Here is a 25,006-nt window from a genome sequence, read left to right on the forward strand (position 1 = left end):
TACCGTACACACACAGGATCCTTATTCTTTTCTGTCCGATAGCATAGACGTACAACAGAACTGCTTTCTTCAAAACTACAGAAAACAGTTTTTAACAACATATAATCTTAAGCAATGAAAGCAATCATTGTGTATTCTATTATCTCATTAAAATGTACACAGTGATGGGTTGCAGCTGGAATTCGAGACATGAAAAAAATGGTTTCTTTTTCAACAAAACCTAATCAGTCATGAGAATAAGGTTTAATCTGCCCAGAGGGGAGAAGACTTTAATCCTAATATTTTTGGAGATGAGGCGGTCTCCCCTTAGCTATCGCATCCTTCCTTCTGGAAGAAAATGGGCTATTAACCTTTTTATCTCCAGCCCCAAACCTGAAAGCCAATGGTTCTCACACAACGTTACATTTAGCGGCTAATCCACCTCGCTGAGCTCTCGGTAGACTACAGCAGTGTCTTGTCTTTCTTGGGCTCCTTGAGAGACAGTAACTCTCCTTCTCACTAATATTATTTAGTTAGTTTATTTTTACTGCATTAAACTGGCCTTTTTTGTATGCCTTTGCCGTCTTTAGAATTGGACTAGGGGGATTTCACAGAAGTTGTTCAATTGTAATCTACCATTAAAAATGTTGTTTTTCATGAATCTGGTGAATTTGTTGACTTCATTCGTTGAAGTCTGTTTTAGCCAGATTAAATTGCCATAAATCTTGCGGTCAGTAATTTTTAATTTACCGTTTAATTGTCAACCATGCTCAGATTTTCAAATTCTATTAAATATATTTACTGTAGCGTTTCCAACCAGACACTGACCTCTTATCCACAGGACAACACAATATAATATTTTCAATTAATAAAGGGTCACAATATAGTAGATGCATTTGGTAAATTAATACATCATAGAACTGACAGCCTGAGACAGTTACGGTTTGGTCACACAAAGAAATCATGCATGTCAGACAGAGCCCTCAGTGAGGAAGAGGAAATTGCACCTGACAAAGAGGGGAGATAAGTGGTTATTGCAGATTGGGACATCAAGGAAAATTCCTTTTGAAACCCAGCTATACTGCTTGATCAATACACTGATAAAAATAAACAATATCAGCAATACCTTTCTAATTAACAATTCAGTATCTGTTGTTTTTCCTCATCAACAACCACAAACAGGTCATGCTTCACTCTTAGCTGAAACACAAGCTCTTAACACCACCTTGTCAATCTGTGAATTAATATTGAATCATTCTTTTCAGACGGGGATGCTCTGATACTATTTAGAAGTTATTGTTGTCACTTACCCTGTTCTTTAATATATTTCATATGGCAACTATTTGTTAATTTCACCTTGAAATACAGAACATCCTCTATCCTTCATTTGTGGACACCCATACATTAAAAAGCAATTTTAGAACACTAAGATTGTTACTAACAATAACAAGAATTGTTTTTATTAGTACCCAGCTCAACTAACAAAATTAATTTTGTTAGGACTGCAGAACTTATTGGTCATATCTAATTGCAAAATCCTGTGCCGATATTTTTTTTCCCCCAAATAAAAGCATCACCTTCGAATAATATACAAATGATAAACTCTACTCAGAAGTACAGTGCCGATCAGCGTTACTCTGATGTTGCCGTAAACACTGTGGCACATGCTAGCACACAAAATGACCTCTGATAAAACCGTTCTGCCCCAGGCGCTGCACCTGTCCAACAACAAAAGCCTTTCCTCGTGGCTAGAACACGAATAACGTAAAAGCGGAATTACCTCTCATTCACGCGCCTAAAGTGTAATGGGACTGCCCCCGAGGCTGAAGCATCCTGTCCAATTAACTGGTCAAAATAAGCACTTCCTTCTCTTCATATATATATTCTAAAAATAAAATCCAGACCTCTGAATCAAAGGTGTGAGGGAAGAAGATTCTTCTCTTATCCAGAGATGTTAAGACTGAAGACCTTTTTTTTTCTGTGCATCTACAGCTGGGCTGCTATCTCTTTCCCTCCAGTCCCTCTCTCGCTCTGTTTTTTTATTACACTCATACAGTACATAAACAGTGATTCTCTGTCTGGTCCTGCTTCTCTCCACTCTCCACCCCCCTCATGAATTATGAATAACCTCCAGCCCTCTCCCCATGCACACATAAAGCACTGCTGCCCACACATTTATCTGTGCTGAGGAGGATGCCAAAGCCTTCAAAGGTAGATGCCTGTCAGATGGATTTTCACATTTCACACCGCAGGCACCCCTTGGCTCCCTGGTTGACCTCTTAACCTCCTTACTGCATCTGGTTTCTGTATGCTCCCACAAGAGCACCAACAAATAAATCAATAATGCATTACAATATGCTAATTCTACTCGCATATCCAATCAGGAATCCCAGAACAGAGACCGATTACAGGATGAAATATGTAATCCACTGGAGAAATAATAACAAAAGCATATGGAAGTACAGAATGACCATGAAATGAGGAGAAATCGGCTTTTAATTCCGATGTACGGAATATATGCCCCAGAAAAAGTTCTAAAACATCTCACATGTGCAGTGAGGCCTGGAATGAAGAAACCAGAGCAGTTTGACTTGAAGAAGTGCTCCGAAAGTAACAGGCTTAGCGGTCAACATTAACTTGTTCAAATAAACCTGGGAACCAAAAACCTGACCCTCCAAAAAATTGGTATTATCTTTAATCAAAAGGAGTGATTACTCTGGAAGGGAGAAACGGGGATCTAGTCTGCTGCGTTTTGAGGCTGTAAATACAAAATCCAATTTAAAGAAACAAATTAGTCTTCTGTATTCCTGGCTGTGGCTCTCTCTGCCCACACGCTCCCTCCCCGCCCTGGCTGCTCCCCCTCGGCTCACCTCCCCAGGGGTCTCCCACCCCCTCTGCATCCAGTCCCGGCTGCTCTCCTCCTCCAGACATCCAGGACTGAGCCAAACACACTGCCCCCGCACTAAAACCAGAATGCCACTTTCTCAAACAGCACAAATCGCTTCTGCCAAAGGCATCTGTGACACCAATCTCCTGATGGGATTGATCCGTTGATCCGGGTGACTGAAGAGGCAATGCACAGACAGGACAGATTCTCCCCAACACATGCTGTGGACACCAACCACAGGAACCTTTTATTTCACTACCAAGCTGATTTCCCAGGGGATGGCACAAGACTGGCAGGGAGCTACTTGGGGGGGGGGCACTATATATTATGCTTATATAGTGCCTTTCTGAACTCTCCAGTCAAAGTGCTGTAGAGGCAATGGGGACTCCCCTCCACCACCAATGGAGGATACAACGGCAACATTAGTGTGCCAGTACACTCGCCGCACATCAGCTATCAGTGGGGAGGAGACCAGAGTGATGAAGCCAGTTCAAAGATGGGGATTATTAGGAGGCCAGTGGGAAATGTGGCCAGGACCCTGGGGTAACACCCCTCATCTTTTCGAGAAGCACTCTGGGATTTTTGAGAAAGGACCTCGGTTTTATGTCTCATCTAAAGGAAGGCGCCCCCTAGGCGCCTGGTAAATTCTGGTAATTTTTACAGTACAGTGTCCCCTATACCAGGGCATGGGGACCCACACAGTCACCCAGGGCAACCAGCAACAGAGTTGCAGGGACATTGCTTTTTATGAGCTCTGTACCTACAACATGCTGTGTGGAGCCTGCAGCCCACATGCTGAGCGAAGAGCACATCTGTAGGACCCGGCTGCCCCACTGCAGTACCAGAAGGGCAACCATTAGCCAAATCAGATGGGTTTACCATAGGAAAAAAAAAGTGGAGATTCTTTTTACAAGAAAAGCTCTATAAACCTGTACAAAAATTTCCATCCTGTTCAGTTTTGTAATTTATCTGAACAATGACTGATTAAACCATTTTTGCAGTTCTTCAATCCAGATGGAGTGACCAGCAGACTGGTCTTACAGAAGCAGGAAGGCATGGGTGATGAAGGGAGTTGTAATAATGGTGGCATTATTTTGAGGTGTTAAAACGTGGAAAGGGGATGTATGCAGACTTACAGATTGGTCCACCAAATTATTTGCCATGGAAACAAAATTGCATTACCATGGTGATCACATTTTCCTGTGTAGCAAAGGTACGAGTCCCGAGTGCTGACATTGGCAGCAGTGCACAAGAAAAACAATGCTTCCCGCTGCCGGGCTCACTTTACTACCGCAAACCTGCAGGCTCACTGCGGGTTTCAGGACATGGGCTTTCATGCAAATGTTAAGTAAATAAAAGTGAGGGCTTTGTTCACTTCAAACTGATTCATAAATTCTTCTGTCCCGGAGAACAATGAGCTTAACCGCGCAGTCTAACCCATAGCGGTTCGCCACTCTTCTCCGGTTTTACTCACGTCAATGTCCCAATAACAGGCCGACCGCCCCTGGTTGGCCGAGATGTTTCGGATTCTTGTTGTTCCTCATCGTCCTTTACGTGGGTTTTTTTTCACTGGCAGAAACCCAGCAATACAACTGGGCATGAATGAAAAGTTTGTTTTCTTTTACATAAGTTTGCACAGGGGAACAGCAAACCCCCCCTCCCTTCCTCCCACCTCTCACATGCCACAGTCTCCAAGCACTAATCCTTCCTGAAGAAAGGAACGTTCATGGATGCAGTTAACCAGATACAACCAAACGAGAACAAATTCCCCAGTCACAAATGATCAGCTGCAGGCTCATACTGCAGTAAACTGAGTGTACTGTACTTTCTTTTAAAGTACAATAGCAGCACAGCATCCCATCCAGGATCTGAGGCCAGACCCCTTCCAGAGTCCACAACACTACTCCCTGCTTCTGTTCGCATCTTAAGTGCAACTTGCCTTCATTTTCAAAACCAGCATGCTTTCAGTTTAAAACACAATATTTGTAACACCTCAGAAACTAAATGCTCTGTTAACCTACAGTAAATATATTCTTACAAACAGTATAACTAATGCTTGATCCATTTTTGTAAAACTAAATATTGCAGTTTCTCATAACACAGCACTTGCACATCTTATAGGCAACAGGCAATGTTTCACACAGATCACAAGCAGAAGTATAATCCCTGAAATTAAAACACACCTGCTAGTATATAGCATAAAAAGGGCTAAGAAATACTTCTATAAAGGACTCAGGGAGAATGATGTCGTGCAGCTCAAACCAGTCACAATACATTACATTTGGAACCTGTAAGCCTTGGTGATTCCGAGATATTTTTCTCTCAAGCAGTTCAGTATCAGATACTACAGTAACTCCTGTAATAAAAACCACTAGGATCACACGAGAATCTGAAACCCTTCATACAAAAGAAACATTAAATTCATAGTATTTCAAAAATACAAATACCATTCGTTTCTTACAGATTATGTAAGGCTCAGACATTCCAAAACTACCTCTAGACATTGCTCAGCACAGTTCACTTTACAGTACGATACAGGTAAACGATTATGAAGTTGCGACAAGGGACTTAAATGTGGAACGCAAGATCACGTCCATGGAGTGCAATACTGCGATATCAGAAACAGTCATATCCAGGGGTGAAGGGGTTAAGATGGCTATGTTTCTCTGGGGGTCCTTTATGGGGATACGAGTGAAAACAGACACTTTGACGCACACAGAAAGGCAGTCTGCGTGGGAGACAATAGCAGTCCCAGCCCTTGATACAGACTGCTTGCGAGAAGTGGGTGCCCAGGAATTCCGAGCAGATCTGTGTCTGTGGGGAGGGGGAGTATCGACACATTTTGCACTAGAGAGGACGGACAACCCACTGACACTCAGAAAGTTCCGTGCCCTCATCAACACACAGAGGGACATGATGGCATAAGGAAGTGTTACTACTTTAAGTGTCAGGCGACCCAGCTAAAACGGATCGATACAGGAGGCCTGGTAACCTGGGTCAATGTGCCATCTTCACCTGCTGCCACCACCACCAGCTCCCCATTTAAAAACACAGAACGAAACTGAATACTCAAGGACACAAAGCCTGTTTCGTAAGCACCATTGTAGGAATTAAACCCATCAGGTTCCAGAAAGCCCAAAGGTTTTCTTCTGAGGGCGTTCATCCACAGCTCCCTGTCCAGCTCCGAGAGCCTGGACTGCCCACCCACTGGTTTGTCCTCTGTCTGGTTCCTTTCCAGCACCTGTTATTAAACCCAGTCGCCCCCTTTGTTCTTTGTCCTTTTAAAATTTTTACAGTTCTACACACATGCATGTGTGAGTGGGCATCATGTCCCATCATTAAGTTTGTCTAAGTGGGCAGTTTACACATTTGGGTAGTATTATTAATAAGATGATCTGCATGCCTTTTACATTCCTTTTCACATGCATCTATAGTACACTGGCAGAAACCTCCTCAAACAAATGATGTTTAAAAATCATCTTCCAGTCAGTTCTCTCTGCACTGCAGTTCAGCCTACTCTAAACTTGTTGGTTAAGCTGTATGTACTGTATATCTGTGGGTGTCTGGGATGTGTTTTGCAATCACACTGATTTTCTTTCTTCCGTTTGGTTCTTTGACATGTACAGTAATAACTCAATAACTATGAGAAAAACAAGTTTACTTTTTGATGAAGGGATCCAGATTTTCATCTTGCCAGACTAGGCCTGGTGCTTTAATTACTCTTTGACATGTTAGAGTACTGAGCAAAACCAACTCGGCTATCCCTTATTTTAAAATACTCAAGCAGTGAGCATGTCTCAGTCCTCAGCCATGCGCAGAACAGCCAGTGCCAATCTCCAGACTACACTGCGCCGCTGGACCCATGAATGAAGGACACCACCTCCTGACAAGAGCTCTCTATCTGTGCAGAGGGCCAAGTGCACGTGTGGCCTGGCGCCGTCAGGGCACAGCTGGGGGTTCCCGATCACGGCGTGTGGGGTGGGGGCAGCAAAGCTCTCGATACAGACGGTCTTTTCATTGCCTGGCACAGAGGGAACACTCCGGCCAGAGCCCTAGCACGCAGGCTCCGCTAACTTGAGCGCAACGAAGCGACTCGCGACAATGGCCCATTCTTGTACCAGCAGTCCATCAGGTGCACTGGTAACAGTGGCTGTTTAAAAATTTAAAGTAGGACTCTCCCCACAGCAGCTGGAGAACAAAGGGAGTAAAGTGTCTCTGTTCTGGGCTGGTAGGGAAAGCAGAAGGAAATGCGCGCTCTGTCCAGTGAGCACAGTCACGCAGGATGGACTTCATCACTATTTATTATAGAAAGAAAAGTGTCCTGCGTCAATCACTAATGTTTCAACTAAATGACCGCCGTAATCTCTTGAAAAGTATACATACTGGCATTTAAAGTGCAGAATGAACCCAAGCTGGAATGTAATCCTGGGAAAACGTAAAATTTTAAAATATTACTTGGGTAATCTGAATCTGGTACGCACATATTCAGGACACATGCAATGTGCCCATACCTATTCCTGTTGAATAGGACTGTACAAGCTGGCATTTGTCTTCAGCCTTCCATAGTTCTTTGTCAGGAAAGTGCTGGTTGTACATATTCACCTGCCACAGGGATTATACCACCACATCAGGACAGTAATGACTGAGCAGCAAGGACCCATTCAGAAATCTAGCTGGTCCCCTCTTTATGTATTCTAGTCTCTCTCTATTGACTCAGCTGACCTGTCCCACCCTACTGCCTTGTGGCTTGGCCACACAGCCAAAATTGTAGCAAAATGTACCAGAACTTTCTAATGCAGACGGTAAATGGAGTAATTTATCAAATAACCTCTATAGCAGAGCTACCATTCTGTTACCAGACCTTAGAAGATAAGCAAGGCCAGAGAGTACAGGCACAAGAGACCTCTGAGGAAAACTAGATTGCTGCTGTAAATGGTATTGGTAGACCAGTAGGTGGCACTCTTCACCTGGACCGGAGTTCTCAAACTAAAGCCCCAATGAGCTAAAACTGTACATAAGGATATAACAAATAAAATGAGATTTTAAACTGAAGATCCCATGACTGTTCATAAGAATAGGGGGGTCCTGGCTAACACTCTGGGATTGCACAATTTTGCAAAACTCAGAAACCTTAATTAATTAATCTTAATTTCAATTTACCTCATTTTTCCTTCTGTTTCCTTATTTTTGTAGCCAAATTAAAAGCTCCCTTAAGTAGTAACCCAAGCTAATAAACAGTAGCCTGTCTTAAATGTTATTTTTGACAGCAATCTCTCTCTGCCTGTCGTGGTCTGTCTCTCCGTGTGTTTTCCCAGCAATGCAAGGGTTAACAGTGAAAGGAGAACAGACACGCTGTGGGAGGCAAGACAGAGGACAGATACTGGGTCTCTGGGCACAGTTTCTGACCAGGCTGTTAGTCTTCCTAATTACCGTTTAAGCTCCTCAAAAAGTGGTCGAAGAGTGTCCCTTGTTGTACAAGCATTCAGTACCAGATGGCAAATCAATTATGAGTAGATTTTGCAAGTTTTCCTTCTCATGAAGCGATGAGCAACAAACTGAAAAATATGAAAACAGAAAACATTTCGCAAGTATTGTGCTGCCTGTGGATCACAATCTACAACCACATGCAAATATTGGCTGATCTCTTTGTCTATGTTTGTACAGTACATATTACTGAGATATGCACAACATGCTTACAAGCAGCTCAAAATGGCAATATGTGGATTAAAACCACTTCCTAAATAATTTATCAAACAGTGATCTCACCACTATGTATTGCTCTGAAATCACAGAGCATTTCAACAAACAGCACAGTACTTACAGTGTACAGCTTCTAATTTAATACAACCCCATCTGGATCAGAAAACAGCACTGTTCTTCAGAATTACACACTTGTTTGCCTGTATTGTTTAATGTCAGGCTGAGGCCAGTGGACAGTAATGCCACCATGAACTGAGAGAATAGCTTTTGTCATAAACAGACTCAATAACTGTTACATAACTATTGCTGGCTATGATGATGCTAACTGACAACATACTGTAACTCTAACCCCTTGGTTTTGCACCCACTGCTATTTCTTATCCTAATAAAGCAACATCTGAAAAAAATGAAATAAAAGATTTTTCTGTCCAGCAGCTGCAAAAACAACATTGCATAAATATTTTTCAGCACACTGGCATGTGAAGTCACACTGAACACGTGCAAAGCTGCCCTAGAAAAAATCAGACATGTTGACTGGTGTATCAGCCTTTTAACCACTAAAACACCTTACCAAGTGTTAAGGCCTGCATCTGACAGCTCATACAGCAAGAGCCCCTACAATTCTCACCTACTGTACAAAACCTATCATCCCTTCCTTTTAAGGAAAGGAATGCGTCCCTTTTTTATCTTGCAATTTATCCTGCATTTTCCTATGCAATCACACTGTTCGACTTGGCCATGTATTGATCCAAGGCAGTATAGTGGCTTTTCCTAACATTTCTATTTATTAGTATTGAGGCCATGCATAGAAAATAAAGATCAACTAACTGCTTGACTGATCAGCTGACTATTATAATGTCTCAGGCAACAGGATGTCACGTATTAGCACTGCACACCCTGCACAATAAGTGGCTTGGCTGGGCTGGAGATGCTGACGGCATCGGTCCCCTCCCATGTCTTTGTATCTTGATCTCCTGTGGCAATTGCAGGCAGCTGGACATCAGCATTGCGGAGAGGTGCTGCTCCAGTAATTACTGGCTTAAGGAGCCATCTGCAACCTGAGTGTCCCAACATCTGCTTCAAATCAATGATGGAAAGTGAGAGAAGTCGCTTCTCAAAACACACAAACATGGCAGGCAAAGGCCCAAGAGATAAAGCTGCAAGCAGCTTAAGCTCAATATATTTTGTGCATTCAAGAAAACTTTTAGATGGAAATAACTTACTTTTAAATATTTCTTTAACCTTTGATCCAGTGTTTCTAATTTTTTATTTTACAGAATGCCTGATCAGTTTCTCAGTTTTGAGTCAGGGTTGCCAAGTGGTAAACCTGTACATATTTTCAAATAAGTAAAAAAAACTCAATGTTAAAGTGCTTAACTTTAAACCACAGGACACTTCTGAAATCATGATGGATAAGAGATCACCACAGATATATTAGCAACATGAACACTCGGGGACTTCTTAATCCAGCTCCTTTTCACAATGAGAATCTTGGTACCAGAATTAGGCACAGCTGAGAACTCATCAGATCATGCTCCCAGTCAATCCTGTTAATAATTTGAGACAAGTATGAAGGTGTTTGAAACCAAAAACCTAAATCTTACAGGTGTTACACGGTCATTTCTGTTCATTTAATCACACAGGCTCACGAATACTTTCTATAGTGTTATAACAATTGTTTGGATTTTGCAAGCATGTAATGCAAAATTCCTTTATTTGTATTGTGAATTATATTTTTTGCAAAACACAGAGATCACAATTGAGGACTCATTTAGAAATTAAAGGCAGCAGTGCATTGCAGGCGTACAGTAGTACAGCATTGATTAAAATAGAACAAAACAGACATGCACTGCACTGTCGGGATGTAGAACACAGCTTCTTGCAAATAAAGCACATGAAGGCAATTTCCAATGATTCCTCATTAAGATTGTGCATTAAGAAGCACAGAAAACGACACTTTCAAAAGAAAAACAAGGTCACACGGGACATTCCATAATGCATCACAATGGTAAATTCTGTGCAGAAAAACACGTAGATACAGCAGGACTACTGATCCATCATAATGTCTTTATTTAGCTCAGGGGTGCGCGTTAGGTTATGGCTGCTAATTGTCTGTAGTCCACTGCAGAGCTTCTAATTAAAAAAGCAGCCAATTTGTGCTGTAATTAGATACAACGTTTGGACAAGACTTCCCTTCCCTGAAAGATTAAGGCCACAGCGTTGCCGTTTGCACGGAGGTGTAGAGGAGACCTAAAGGCACGAGCAGCAGAGACAACAATGGAAAAATCACCCAGAGGGAAAACCAGTCTGCATACTTGTTTTATTTCATCACAAGTAACTTCCCACGCACATACTGTAAAGACAAATCTGTACTCTCTCCCTCCATAAATGGCTATTTTTAATTATTATAGGTAGCAGGGAGTCCTTTAGGAGATTTTGGGGGAAGAGAGTATTCAGATAAAATAATTCTGGAATAAACAGCCCGAATATGATCAACTGAATCCACTATGCGATTCACTACTCTTTTGCTTTTTCAATTGTACATTATCTACCAGTTTCGTCCGTTTCCTGGAAAACAGCCCTTCCATTAAGAGCAGCTACAATGAAAACCCCTTCTACAGTTTTACACAGTGATGTTAGATGACAGCAATGCAAAAGTGAAGCTAAATGGGTTTCAGGATCCAGGAATGTCAGCCTGACATTTGCATTTCTCTGTGCAGTTTATTAATCCATAAAGATGAAGAGTGATATGGAATATTTTTATTGACTGCTTTGCATGTTAACCCACCATGCAGAAATTAAAACTGTAATTTGGCCTATGTCCTTGAAGCACATGCCTGTATTTCCGATAGCATCATAAAATCATGGCCTTTGCATTTATGGCACAGGGGAAAACTTTATGGTCCTTTCCAATCGCTGAATACAGCCCTGTCCTTTTACCCAGACAAGACTTGCAGCCTGCACACTGTCATTTAAAAAGCCAATTACCGGCAGTTGCCAATGGTCAGCATGGCACTGGGTAAATACAAATTAGTTTCACATAAGTGGATCCCCCACCAATCTCGCTCGCTGGCCTATCCTGGGCTCCTGGAAACAAAACATTACTGTTCACGCCAGTGCTGTTTAATCGCATTACCCAGTGGCCTGGACTCAGCAAATGAAACAATTAAACTCATAAATCTAGACAGTACTTGAGCATTTCACTGACAGATGTTGAGTGAGGTCTAGGGAGTTCACTAAAGTTCAGAAGCCCTTTATGAAGTATAAGGTATTTTGCACCACCTACTAATTACTAGTCACTAAATGTCAAAATCTCCATTAAGTGCTTAATTATGAGGCCAATACTAGAAACAATATTGAAGAGGTACTGAAGTATAAATGAAATCTTGAAGTCTGTATTGAGAAATAAGGTGTTCCAGTGGATCCCAAGACAACGAAGTATTTCAACCAACTCACCTTTGAGAGGGATCTTAGAACCACCTTCTTAAAGAAACACACAACATTCTTCACCATGGGACAGACTTAAAATAAAGGATCTGCCTTTAAAGAAAGCCTTCAGGAGTGGAGCTCGGATCAGGGCACTCCAATCCTGGCCGTGGAGGACTTGGAGATTTTCCTGGACCCTTTAAAGCAGCAGCACCTAAAAGGCTCGGAGTAGCAAGTAAATTTGTCCCATTAAGACGAAAGCAAGTTGATTTGGGTTAACAGCAGAGCCGGACTGAAACCCTGCAGGCCTTCCTGGTAACCAGGACTGGATTGGGATTACCCGACGGCAAAGTTTCCATCTTGTAACTGGTGCCCGAGGTAAATAACAGAGGAGACAGTGCATAAAGGTGACGGAGAGCTTGCTATACACCCAACAAGCCAGCAGGGGGAGCTAGGCACAACACCCAGCTGGGATAAGACCGGGAGGAAAAAAACAAAGAGCCTTAACCGAATTGAGCTAAACACTTGTCTGTTTCATTTATGCCTGACACTGAACAGACTGCACCCTTTCTCCCCTGCCCTCTATTGACATAACCCCCGCCCCCCAGCGCTGGCTGGCCTCCCCTCTCCCCATTCACCCAGCCCAGTGCATCTCTTGTGCCTTCCATGTGTAACAGCCTCCTGGGGCCAAGACACAAAAGAACGTGAGCAGCACGCAGACAGCCAATCCTTCACGCTGCCGGCTCGTACAAAAGCACGAGATCACATCTGGCCTTTACTTCACAGAAAGACAAATAGATGTAAAATCCGCTGAAGGACTAAAAGTGAATCGCAACTTGTGATATTTTTTACAGCATGCAGTCAAAATCTCTTCCACTAACGAACTCAACCTCCTCCCCCACCAACCTAATTTTTCTACTCCGTCTTTCTCCCCACTTTCTCAGAACAATCTGTCCGAAAGGAACTCCCTCAGGGCGCAAGATAAGGAGTTTAAGAACTGAAGCCTGTGTGGAGGCATCGTATGCACTGTTAAACAGAAGAGCAGCTCTTTCACTGGGCTTCTATTGTCCATCTGCTGACACAAAGAATGGAAAAGGGCAATTCTCCCAACATGGGCGCAGAACCACCAGGCAGAATTTCTGCTTTCTCCTTTATTTTCTCATTGTAATGAGCTGACAAGTGTCTCTCCGTGTCAGCTGGGGAGTGAGAGCCCCACGCACTGTTCTTGTTTGGTGTTAAAAAAAAAAAGGCAGAGAGCTGGAAAAAAAAGCAAATCCGATGATAAAAAAAAATGGATATGCATTGTTCTCTGGTGCAGGTGGACAGCTGTGAGCTGAGGAGTTATGGGTCTTGTGAACTGAAAATAGGAGCCAGTCGCCAAACAACATAATGGGAGAGAGAAACTGAAAAGGGGTCTCTGAATTTATCTTTCTATGCTGTCCCAACAGATTCTTTTCCCCAATTTAAGAACTCCTGTTAGTTAACCCATCTCCTTACTACATTAGATAATTCTCAGTGTGTTAAACTTTGTAAACACAATGCTTAGAAATAACCCCTCTGATGCTGCACCCATTTTGAAGAATCCTTCAAAACAGATATGAATGCTGATGCTGATAATATCTGCGCTATTAAGCAGAGCTGCATCTGGCCTCAAATCGGAGCTTGCGTCCTAGAGGGCCCCCATGATGCCAGGCTGGGATTCGCTCTCACACTGTGGGACACCTCCACAGATGTTTGTATGAGTGTGAATACATGGCACCACATCCTGTAACGTGCTGTGGCACACATTCATCCCAATCCCGCAGCTCCTGTTATCAGGCATGTTAATAAGATAGGACCCAAAGGGGAAATCCTGCTCACTGGCATGTGGGATCAATTTCATGAGAGATGGGTTGAAAAATTGAGCCGGTAGCCCGAAGGAGGAGGCAGCAGTGAAGTGGGTGGGAAGGGTTCGGTGCTTCCTCTTTGAAGTCTGTCAATCTTTTGTATGTCCTTGCTAGACGGCACTGCCAAGCCCCTGAGCTACAGTCCTGGAAGCGCTGGGATTAGACAGTCAGCCAGTCCAGTCAATCATCCAGCCCCCTGGGAGCGTGTTAGGACACACGTTCAGATTGCGGTGGAGAGCTAACGGATTTGCCCTGTCGCAGTGTCTCAGTGTCCAGAAACAGGGGCGGCCTTCACCAACAGGGAGCAACGCCTGGGCAAAGCAGCCTCATCCATTCTGGGTTCCAAGAGAAGTGACAAGTGTCCAGCAGCAGGAATTAATACATACACAGGAGTCATCAAATTGCAAAAACCTGAATGAATCAACCGGCTATGCAACAGGAGCATTCATTTCCTTTCTTCTACCTACTGTACACCTCTCTGTGGCAATAAGAGGGCCTTATTGGACACTTAATCAACTCCCTGCAGTTCAATTCCTCCAATGGGAAGGTGAGAATGTGGAGTCCCAGGTGTGGACCTGTAATCAATATAGCAATTCAATTTTCACACCTTCCCCATCACAAACAGATATACTGTACTAATCAAACAGCAGTGCCACATATTTTCAGACGCTCCTGTTTCTCAGCTCAGCCCGTTTCAGTTCCAAACTAGAATCACACCTGAACTCCACCCCCAAAGCTCAGGCCTGTGTTCACAATGAAAAGAGAAAAGAAAAGCTGCCTTTCAAACGGCACAGAAGACTCTGCAAACAATTGCAGTGCTGCTCCATTACAAACCTAAACAATGCTCCGCACTTCAAACAGTCTTCCCAGGTGAAGACGAAATAAATAATTTACTGACCTGGTCTTCAGTGGCTGATTTCACTAAAGAGGCTAGCTTGTAAAAAAACATCTCGACTGCTGAAACACAAGCTGCAGATAAATTCATTCTCATTTCAGCTCTGTTCCTAACCAAGTTTGAAAGTTACAAGGGAGTTTAATGTCAGATGAGGTAAACAAACAATTATATGAAGGATGTACTGTATCAAGATCTATATGTTGGTGTGTGGTTAATGTCTCTGTCTCGCAGAAGATACATACTGTAGCTGGTTAGTTAGATCAAATCGCATGATTCCAGGGAAAGTAAACCCCAAACTTGTAAGTACTTTATATAATGGGAAGGAACTCAGTGCAGCAGGAATTTTCCCCATGATGAAAATACTACGAAATAGAGCTTCATAAGAGTCTCCTGACGGGAAATAAAAGTTCACAATCGAATGCCAGCCGAGTCTACTTGAACGCCGTCAAGGACTGCCATTTGGGATGAACACTACATGTAATTCTTCTTTGTTAGAATAAAAAAGAAGAATGACCTGAGATTTTGACAGGTGTGAAGCTCACTTTTCATGTCCAGGTGTCAAGTGTATTAATACACTAATCCTGGACTTCCAAAGACTAATCAGGGAATTTACAGACCCAGATTAGCTCTAATCTTGGATTTATTTTGGTCAAACAGGTCTAGAACTACAGCTAATCTTGCTTTGTGAAATCAACCCTAAAGCGCAGAAAGCTATTGTACCATAACCAGCTTTACACCTGAACCACATCGCGAGCACAGAGGCCTGAATCCCAGTGGCCCTGAGGAAAGCGACCCCTGTCTCCTATGATCCCCCAGGGAACAGAGACATGCATCTAATTTCAGGAACAACCAGGGGAGGCTGTATCACCTCTCCCCATGCTTGCTCCCAATTACAATTGATTGATTTATTTAACAAATGGTTACATCAAGAACAAAGTATCCCATTCAGGTCGGCGAAGCTGTAGCGGTTTCAAACCATTGCAAGTTAGGACAAAAAAAAAAAACCATTGGCTGGTACTGCTAAACAGTACGCTAATCTGTAGTAATACCTCAGACCACAATAAAGGATATTTGAATTTGTGTTCCTTTTAACCATCCAAGCCAGCAAATAACTCCTCTTTTTTTTCCTATAGAGAAGCCTTGACAAACAAGAAAATCTCCAGAGAAATGGATTTGTTTTAAACCAGCAAACTCTGTGATATCTTTGCTGTGGTTATTCTACAGTTTCTAAAGTATTAAAAAGCACTGTCATTGTTAATGGGCAAAAATAGATGTTCTTGAAAAAAACATTAATACTCACATTATTTATCCATAACTCTTGCACAGTTGTAAACATAATACTTTTATTATTTTACTGGCTACAGAAAATCTGAGAAAATTGAATTGGTGAAACCGTCTCCGATTTAGAAGGCCTGTTGCTGACATGACTGCTGAAAGTGTCTGATAGCTGCTGCTCACAGAATGGCTTGAGGGGTTACAGCATTAGAGATCCCAACTCCTCTTCCACTGACAAAGGCACAGGACACTAAAGCAGTGAACCCACCCCAGGAATCACAACGGTATGAGGATCACAAGCAGATTTCCTAGTTTATTTTTTTAACCAAAATAACCACCTAAGCACTGTGTGTGATTTATGTACTGGAATACTTTATGAACAGTGTGGCTGACCAGTCTCCAGGGTCGAACCAGGTGCAGGATGGACAGGGGAACATAATTGTCCTATAAACACCTTGAAACAACAAAGAAGTGATTAACTTAGACTTTGCTTTAAGACTGATCTTCCTCTTGCTTTGAGCATTTTTTTCCACTGCCATTGCATAATTCAGATCTCCGATCCAACCTTCAATACGTAAATTTTGCCCACAAAATGAATAGAAGTTGGAATTTTTATTACAGATGCGCCACAGGGTTGCGTGTTAAATCTCACACTGGCCTACAGAGAGATCTGGTCTCTGGGGGTCATCTCTGCCATCTGGACAGCTGCTCAAAAATAAAAAAAATGTTAATCAATTCCTTTGACTACTTTAGATATTTTTCACCCTGTGGTGAAGCTGTGCCTCAGCGTGCTGTCTGACTTTACTGAAGGACTGCTTAATTCTTCAGTAATATTATGTACAAGACCCATTATTTCTTCCCCAAATAACACTTTTACATCAGTCTTCCAACATGGGCTTCAAAAACTCTGTTAGCCATTTAAGTTATTAATTAGCAAATGATATATTTACACATTGAAAGAACACAGGGAGTATAATACAGGAAAGTGTTTTTTGAGACTTGCCGTTACAAAACCTTGAATTATTGGCATACAAAAATACGCTCTTGCCTGTTACAGGAGACCTAACTTCCGTTAACAAAACCTGATTATAATTAACAACTGATGTCATTATTGCTGAAGGAGAGAAAAAAAAAACATAAGAATTTCAAAGTCAGGATTGAAAGACTACAATTGCAGAAATCCATAACATTGTGTATTGTCATTTTCAATAATAAGAGTATTTGCTTTAAAGAGACTTTGAAGATGCCCATAAAAACAGGTCTGAATAAGAGCAAAATAACACAGGCAGTGGTTTGTATTTTACTTCCTTCATTATCCCCACATGAAAGACAAGGCTGGACAACCAAACTTCAAAGTATAGAGAGGGAGATCACGTAAATGTCACTGTGATATTCTCCCTACAGTGACACATATGAAAAGTTGGAACATTATGGGAAAACAAAGCAGAGAAAAAAAACCTTTTCAAAGTCCTCAGTCCATCACATGAAAAGAGGATGAAATTGTCCTTTTAATCAGGGCAGTCTTTTAAAACAGTGAACACAAATTTGGTGTTTCATCTTAAAAATTGGATGCACCTGGGAGCTCTCAGGAACAGCCTGCCCTTCAGTGGAAACAGAAGGTGCACAAGAGGCAGATGCATCTGTGCTGAAATCTACTCTGATTCCGAAGTATTTTCTTCTTTTATGCACCACTATCCATCCTGTCCTCTTGCTCTCAGCTCTGTGCCCACTATATACTGTACAGTATGCTGTCTTACACATCAGTCTCTCAGTTCGAAGACCCACATTCTACAGTCTAAAAGATGTTCTTAAAAGCTCTAGGGTCTCTTCTGATCTGGTTGGTGAGAAGACACATCCAACGACTCCAACATCTTACCAGGAGCTCAGAAAAGTTTCAGACTCCATTTTCATGGCGGTAAAATTCTCCCGCACAAAAAATAAAGCACAACAGGCCAGGCAAGGAAGGGACATCATCCTTTTGATGAACTACCCATGAAGGAGACAATCACTGTCACAGGAAGTTATGCATTACGTCTGCCACATGTCAGCTCTGGTGTGAGTCATGATGCTGGGATACAGTCACACCCCCAAAGAATTCTCTACAAGCCTTACATTCAAAATCCTTAGGCACTTAAATCCCCATAAAATGCAAAGGGAATTTCTGATCACTTAACTCCTTAATATAGAGCTGTATGTGTGACCTCAGCTTAAAACTACTACAGAAACGGCAGCTGTCAATAAGCAGCCAGGCCTGCAGACAGCCTGAATCCTCCTTATGGCAGCATCCCATGCCTGGGAGAATACCGTCACTGACGTCTGAAACTCCAGGCACTGTGGGTTGAGCCGACACCAGAATGATCTCTCCGTGTTTCACAGCGAGCCTAAATTAAAGGCCCCGTCATTTCCCCAACAAGATTCATGGAGTCAAGCCAAGAACACTGGGATGGGAAGAATTCCCTTGTTTAGGAGTGTGGGGAGTTGTTCACCATCATTAATAGGATGCAAAACAAAACCTCTTGAGAGGAGCAGGTGCAGGCTTAGTGTACAGTACAGTACGTCAAGTCAGGATGAACGCAAAAGGTAAGAAGTAAACATCTCAACACACAGCCGGCTGGGAGCGATTCATTAACCCGGGATCCAGGCGGTGTCCTACTTCACGTTTGGTGGACTTATTTTAGAACATTTATTTAAATTATTCACCCGTGCTGCGGTCTCTGTCCAGTGAAAACATGGCAGACCAGAGGCGAAAGTAAATATACCACAGATAGTCTCTGATCATACATATTCAAAGATGAAACTAATCTGGTTTATATGCAACATGAAAGCTTAAAAAGATGTTAAATATAAGAATTGTTTGGTACAGATACACGTTAAGACACAACAAAGCTAAACCATACATAATACTCACAACCACAACCTTGTCCAATGGGCAGGAATTAAGAACGTCATCCTTGCATTTTATGTCTTCTAAACCATTTAAAAACAGAAAAGTCTTCTCAACCCAAAGCCAAGCTGGCCCGGAGAAGAAGAGCAGGTTCTTCTAATGCCGTTTTAATTAGAGTCCTGCTATTCTAAAAGGGCTGCTTGCAGTGCCACCTTGGCAGAGCACCTCTGTGGCCACCAATCACCTGACTGTGCCCAGATAAAAAAAAATATGACCGACAGAGCAGACATATGGGTTGCAACAAGCTAAAGCGAGAAAATGTGCAGAATTGTAAGGCACATTAACATTCTGGGCTACCCACCCAGCTGCACTGAATACTGCATACCTATCAAGGAAGAATAGGTCCCTGGAAGACAGAAGCTCTCAGTTCTGTGAGCGCTGAGTCCAAACAGCAGCTAGAATTACACTTTCATTTGTTTTGTGCACTGCCTGTTAACTGCACTTACATATTATCACAAGAAGAGCACACAAAAGATACAATTTGCTATGTGTACCTGGTGACCTATTTATTAGAGTCACTGTTTAAGTCGAGTACTCCAGCCATTTGCCAAATTAGAGTCTGGCACATAAAAAGTAGGATTGTAAACAATGTATTCTCGTAGGCACGGCAATGTTAAAGCACACTATTCTAATCACCACAGAGAGGGTGCCTAAACGCACACCACTGCTGCCCTTGCATCATCTTGAAGCAGAAGTAAAAAGTATTAGCATCCCCCAGTATTGAACTCAGCACTTTAATCCAAAACCACACCAAAAGCATTGTTTCAGCAGACTTTTCCACCACTCCACACACCTATAGCACCACAATATGAACAAGTAACTATTCTCTCACCAGACCATCGGACAGTGAACTCAATTCACCCCAGTAATCAAGCACCAAAGCAGAGATGCAGCATGCTACAGTACCTGAAACCAGAACAGCCAGTGCAGTGAACTAGGAGGATGTTTCTCAAGAGCCATGTGATGCCCCAGTCCATATGCAGGAATCATAGTGTGGCAGTGAAAAAGTGCAGTATGAAACTACTATCTCTGAGAAGAGAGCTCTCATAGCCTGGAAGGCATCATGAAGACACCCGTGAAAATACAGAAAGAGAATGCTGATTGTGAAGTCACAGAACACACCTGTAAACACAGGAGTAATAATAAAACCCATGACTAATACTGGAGATTAATTAAACCTCTTTCCCATTCCAGCCCCACATGTCCACAAAAATGGAAAAAAACCTGGGAGACTCAGAGGCTGGCTGGCTTGAGGAGGTTACAGGCACAGAGTCTGCCTGTCCACGGCTGAGCCAGCAACGTATTCCCATCTTTTTTTTAAGCACTTGGGCTTAAGGTAGAGGTTTTGCTATATTTTTTCCAACCTGAGCAGGCTACCCAGATCCTGTGCTTGTCCTCCTTTGAGCTCAGCGGACTCAACAGTGGCCTACATACTGTACATCTGGAAGTCCTCCAGTATCAACACCAACACATTCTCTCCCATACCTGCTGTAAGCAATCACAGGTCAACACATTGCTGGTCATTAAAGCTTGTCCAGAAAGGCTCAAAACGATTTTAAGACCCCCAAGAGACAGGCAGTGTCAAGCTGGTCACCGTGGACACACAAGGTACCACAGCTCAATGCCATTCGATGGCCAAGGACAGTGAGAGACACTTTCCAAGTGTTTCACACAAACCCAGCACTACCAACACTGTCTAAACAATATGCAAAGCCTCAGCTCACTTCGTTTATTTCAGAGATGCTGTTCTGGATTTATTCATTGTTTACTAATTTGATAGTTTATGTGAGGGTTTACAGAATTCAGAAAACAAAATGCTAGCGCCGACTCTGCAGAGTCACCGTATGAGTCTTCGCTTCAGTACTCCCATCCTCATCCAGCCCTTTGGCACGGGTTCGTTTGTTTAATGAATCAAAAGAGTTGGAGATAGATTTGAACTATTTCAATAAAAGAATAGAGTTAACAGTAAGTAACAAGCACTTTTAATTCGTGTTTACGCATCATTCCTTCGATTCAGCATGGCCGCTCTAGGACATAACCGAGTGAATTAACATCAGATTAATGCCTAAACAGACCGGTGAGTTAATAGTGGCTTATAAAGACGTATGAATATCAGCAATAGGCACATACTGCATACTTTCTGGCCTGGTTTGCAACCCCCAAAATAATATTACACGAGCCCCCATTTTTAATCGACTATCTTCCGCCCAGGCGGATAACCCCTTTGCCCTGGAAAGATCCGATACGGTTTGCTTCAGGGATCTGATGAATGAGGCGATGAGGAAACCACCCCCAGTTCGTCATATGATTTCTCTATCCCAGACCTCTGTCGCGAGTCACTGTGGACTTGTTCTAGAATCTTTGATTCCTCTTTCACCGCAGGTCTACAAGGTTCACAGGAGATAAAACAATTTGCCGTATCAGCTATGAAAAAAACGCTCAAAAACAACCTATTTTTCCCCGACCTCATCTTTTAAGCAGGCACCGTGGCGGACATTCAGTTACGGGATCTACAGCTGATAGATACCTGCGTTTGCAAAACAGAGCGCTGCGGTCACCCCTCGAATTACAGCATTGAAATAAATTTGCAGCAAAAGTTTACACAATATCAAGACTTCTAAGAGAAGCTTACCAGTTTTAGTCATTTACTTATTTTGCTCCAGTGTTATGTGCTTATTATAACTGCAACAACCGGCCAAAACCATTACTCTCGTGAAATGTTCAGTTTCTCCAAGCCTGTCCGCGTTGTCAGTCACTGCTGTTGGTCCAACACAGTCCGTCGTAAAATAAAGGTGTCGGGACTGTGTAGGCTAAGTGCACAAGACTTCATATTTCTTGGGTTTCAGAGGCTGGTTATAATTTGCGCAGAGCAGCAAAACTCAGCCGCAGCAGTCAGCGGTCCGCAGCGCGGTTCACCCAGAACATCCCAACACTTGGGGACGAGAGGAGATTAGCATCTGTTGTGGTTTTACAAACCGCCAAGCAAGATGTTTGCCGAAATTCCCCGCCCTAGATGTGTATAATCTCTCCGGTTCCAGCTGTACGTTGGTGCCCGAAAATCCCCACACACGTAATATCCAGCAGCATCCGACCCACTATATTCCAAAGCAATAACTAAAATAACAATTGGCACCCTACCTGACTTTCGGCGACCGCGACCTTCCTTGACTTCCGACGACGTCTTACTCCTCTTTCACTTTGTTTGTGGAAAACCTGTATTTTTCAGTCTGTTTGGGTTAAACGCAGCGAAGCCCCCTCATTAATTTCTCTCTCATCAGCCTCTCGCTGGCTCTCCGAGCCGCAGTACAGCGCAGCACAACCGAGCTCGTTCCCGACGACGCTCGCTCGCTCGCTCGCTCGTGCGCGTTCCCGCTGGCAGCTGGGCTGGTGTTCTGGACGGCAGGAGCGCGCGCCGAGGATCCGCGTTTCCTCTCCGTAACTTTAATTGATGATTTGCTACAGCACGTTCTCAATTTGGGGCTGCAGATTGGCGAGGCGGTCAGAATTGGTCTTGATGGCATTCAGGTGCTGGGCTAGGATGTCTTGTGTGGATTTGGTCAGTTCTATGTCCTACCACGGTCGAAAAACATGCTGTGTAGGTCAACTGACATCCCTACATTGTTCCCCATATGTGCGGGCCCTGTAGTAAACCCGTGTCCATACGTACACACTGGTATACAGTTCATTCATTTACCAATATTAAATTCACCAGTCTTTGCATAATTGCACGTCACAGGGAGATTCATTTTCTTTCCATAGGGATTGCATTTGCATCATCTCAAAGATTTCACTGACAACTGACAAGTTTGTGAGCAAACTGACTGGTGTGTATTGTTGCTTATAACGATTTAAACTTAATTAAGTGAACATGGCATCCAGATACAGTAGCAAAATCCCCTCAGCGTGGGAACTCAAAATTTTAACACAACAAATCAACAACAGTGATCCCTTAAAGACCCTGGAAGTAAAACTGCTCTGAGCTCTGCTACTTAAATGCAGTTTATTTTTTTCCTTTTAACACATAACGTAACACTACATTCCAACAATGGTTTACATATCTCCCTGCAAAAATAACCGAAAAGTCAAGTTTCAGAAAAAATGTATGCATCAAATACTGTACTCGTCTATACATTTGTTCACGTATATAAAAGTGTACTTGGAGGTGATGTCTGGAAAAAGAGCACAGGGGTACACAACGCTTTTGTAGATATCCAGCATTCCAAGTCATTCCTGCTGCCTGACAGCCTCTCGGCTCATCCCTGCTGTTTAATATTCCTGTGGTGCAGTCAGTGAGCTGTGGGTTACCAATACAGTATCTGTGCCCTGGCTGGCACGGCCCTGGCCATACACCCACAATGACTCACTGTCAGAAACACAGTCTTTTTATGCAGCGCTCCACAGGTTGCCTCCACTGGATGAAACCAACATTCCTTTTTTTTGATGGCACAGCCCTAATCCCAGGCCTTGGACACATTCAATGACCTTTCTAAGCAAGGCCATGTCCTATTTGTATTTTTTGTCCATCCATTATCAGAAAAGTCGCTAATTCCTGACAATTCCTGTTAAAACGAAACCTATCCTGGAAGCTTCAGGGAAGGTGGGACTGTGCCCTCTGACAGGACACCAGTCCATCACTGGGGACACACAAAGGCACGTGGGCGTGGACACACATGGAGATGCCAGTTCACCCAGGCCATGTCTTTGGAAGGTGGAAGGAAACCAGAGCAGCTGGAGGAAGCTCGTGCACAATTCAGGGGAACCACACACATTTCACACAGAAGGTTTCCCAATCCAGAATCAAACCAAGAACCCAAGAGATATTTATCATTGTTATTTGTATACAGGATGACTTACATTAATTAGTGCAATGAAGGAGGACAGCAATCAAACAAAGACAAACCAGCTCTGTTTACACAGGGAATCAGGAAATTTGTGGAGCCAGTAATAGCAGTCATAAAATGGTAGTCGTCATGACAGTTTCGGCATTGAAACAAACCAGAATGCTGTGGTTCTGGAGTTTAGGCAGGAATGCACTTGGGCAGTGCAGTCAATCTGTACTTTCCTGACTCCCAAAAGACTCTATGCCCGGGGGCATCACTCCTCGATACTGCTCAGTTCTAAGACAGGCACACGTGTGGTGTGGGGGGTATCGACTAGCCCAGGGATGATTAGTATCCTTTCACTCTATCTGTTCTAGAAACCAAGCTGGTAACCCTTATGTTCACACACTGTCAAAGTCTGTTCATTCAAAAAAAATAGGAATTAGATGTCTGGTAAGCAAATTTGTTTAAAAAAATAAAACCTTTAATGGTATGTAATTAGAATGAAATTGTGAATTATATCAAATTAGGGTGTATTAAATAAGAATTATTGTTCTTTCAAATTGATTGTTGCACATGGTTACCCATGATTCTTATACTTATTAAATGAATGCAACTTCCAGGATTAAGCCTTTCTCTTCTCTTCCTTTTGGTGCAAGCCTGAGTCAGTATGTAATGAGCAACCTTATTTAATTAACCTGGCCGGACACTGGCTGGTTCGGAAGCACATGTAGTACTTAAAAAGGCGCAGGGGCCTGGAGTTTCACACTGAAGCGAAGGGGAGACACAAGAGCAAACATTACATCACACCCACCCATCTGCAAAAGTGATTGTGCTCGGGATGAAATTTAAAGATTTTCAATAGCTCAATTCCACAGACAGGTCAACATCATGTTTGATCATAGCCCAGATGATCGATAGATTTGTCTATTGACTAAATATCAGTCTAAGATCAGTGTGGTAATTACTGTGGGTCACACAGAAAACAGCATGCAATACAGTACTTAAATCTGTGCACACATGCTTATCTCTAATTCAGTGCTTACTGTACATGACTGCATGGTTAGATTTTAAATAACAGATTCCCAAATCATTTCAAAAGACTTTCCATCTTCAAGGGGACCCTGCTGTAAGAGATGTGTGACACTCGATTCAATTTTTCATTCTAAGAATAATCCAAAGGTAGACGAAGAA

The 25,006-nt window shown here is 42.8% G+C and overlaps 1 protein-coding gene across 26 annotated transcripts in view; it reads right to left on the minus strand.

Moving 5' to 3' along the window:
* Positions 1-22,368, minus strand: part of nfasca (neurofascin homolog (chicken) a) — an 81,590-nt gene extending 59,222 nt beyond the window's left edge. For 8 of the 26 annotated variants that reach the window (XM_088640396.1, XM_088640410.1, XM_088640402.1 and 5 more), the window contains exon 1: positions 22,131-22,367. The gene's annotated coding sequence lies outside the window, so the exon portion shown is untranslated. Of the gene's footprint in view, positions 1-1,759; positions 2,019-22,130 lie in introns of those variants that run through there. The other 18 variants (XM_088640407.1, XM_088640406.1, XM_088640408.1 and 15 more) reach the window with 7 other exon arrangements.
* Between the last annotated feature and the right edge of the window lie 2,638 nt (positions 22,369-25,006).

Source organism: Lepisosteus platostomus, chromosome 7, assembly GCF_059453375.1.
Source record: "Lepisosteus platostomus isolate fLepPlt1 chromosome 7, fLepPlt1.hap1, whole genome shotgun sequence".
NCBI lineage: Eukaryota > Metazoa > Chordata > Actinopteri > Semionotiformes > Lepisosteidae > Lepisosteus > Lepisosteus platostomus.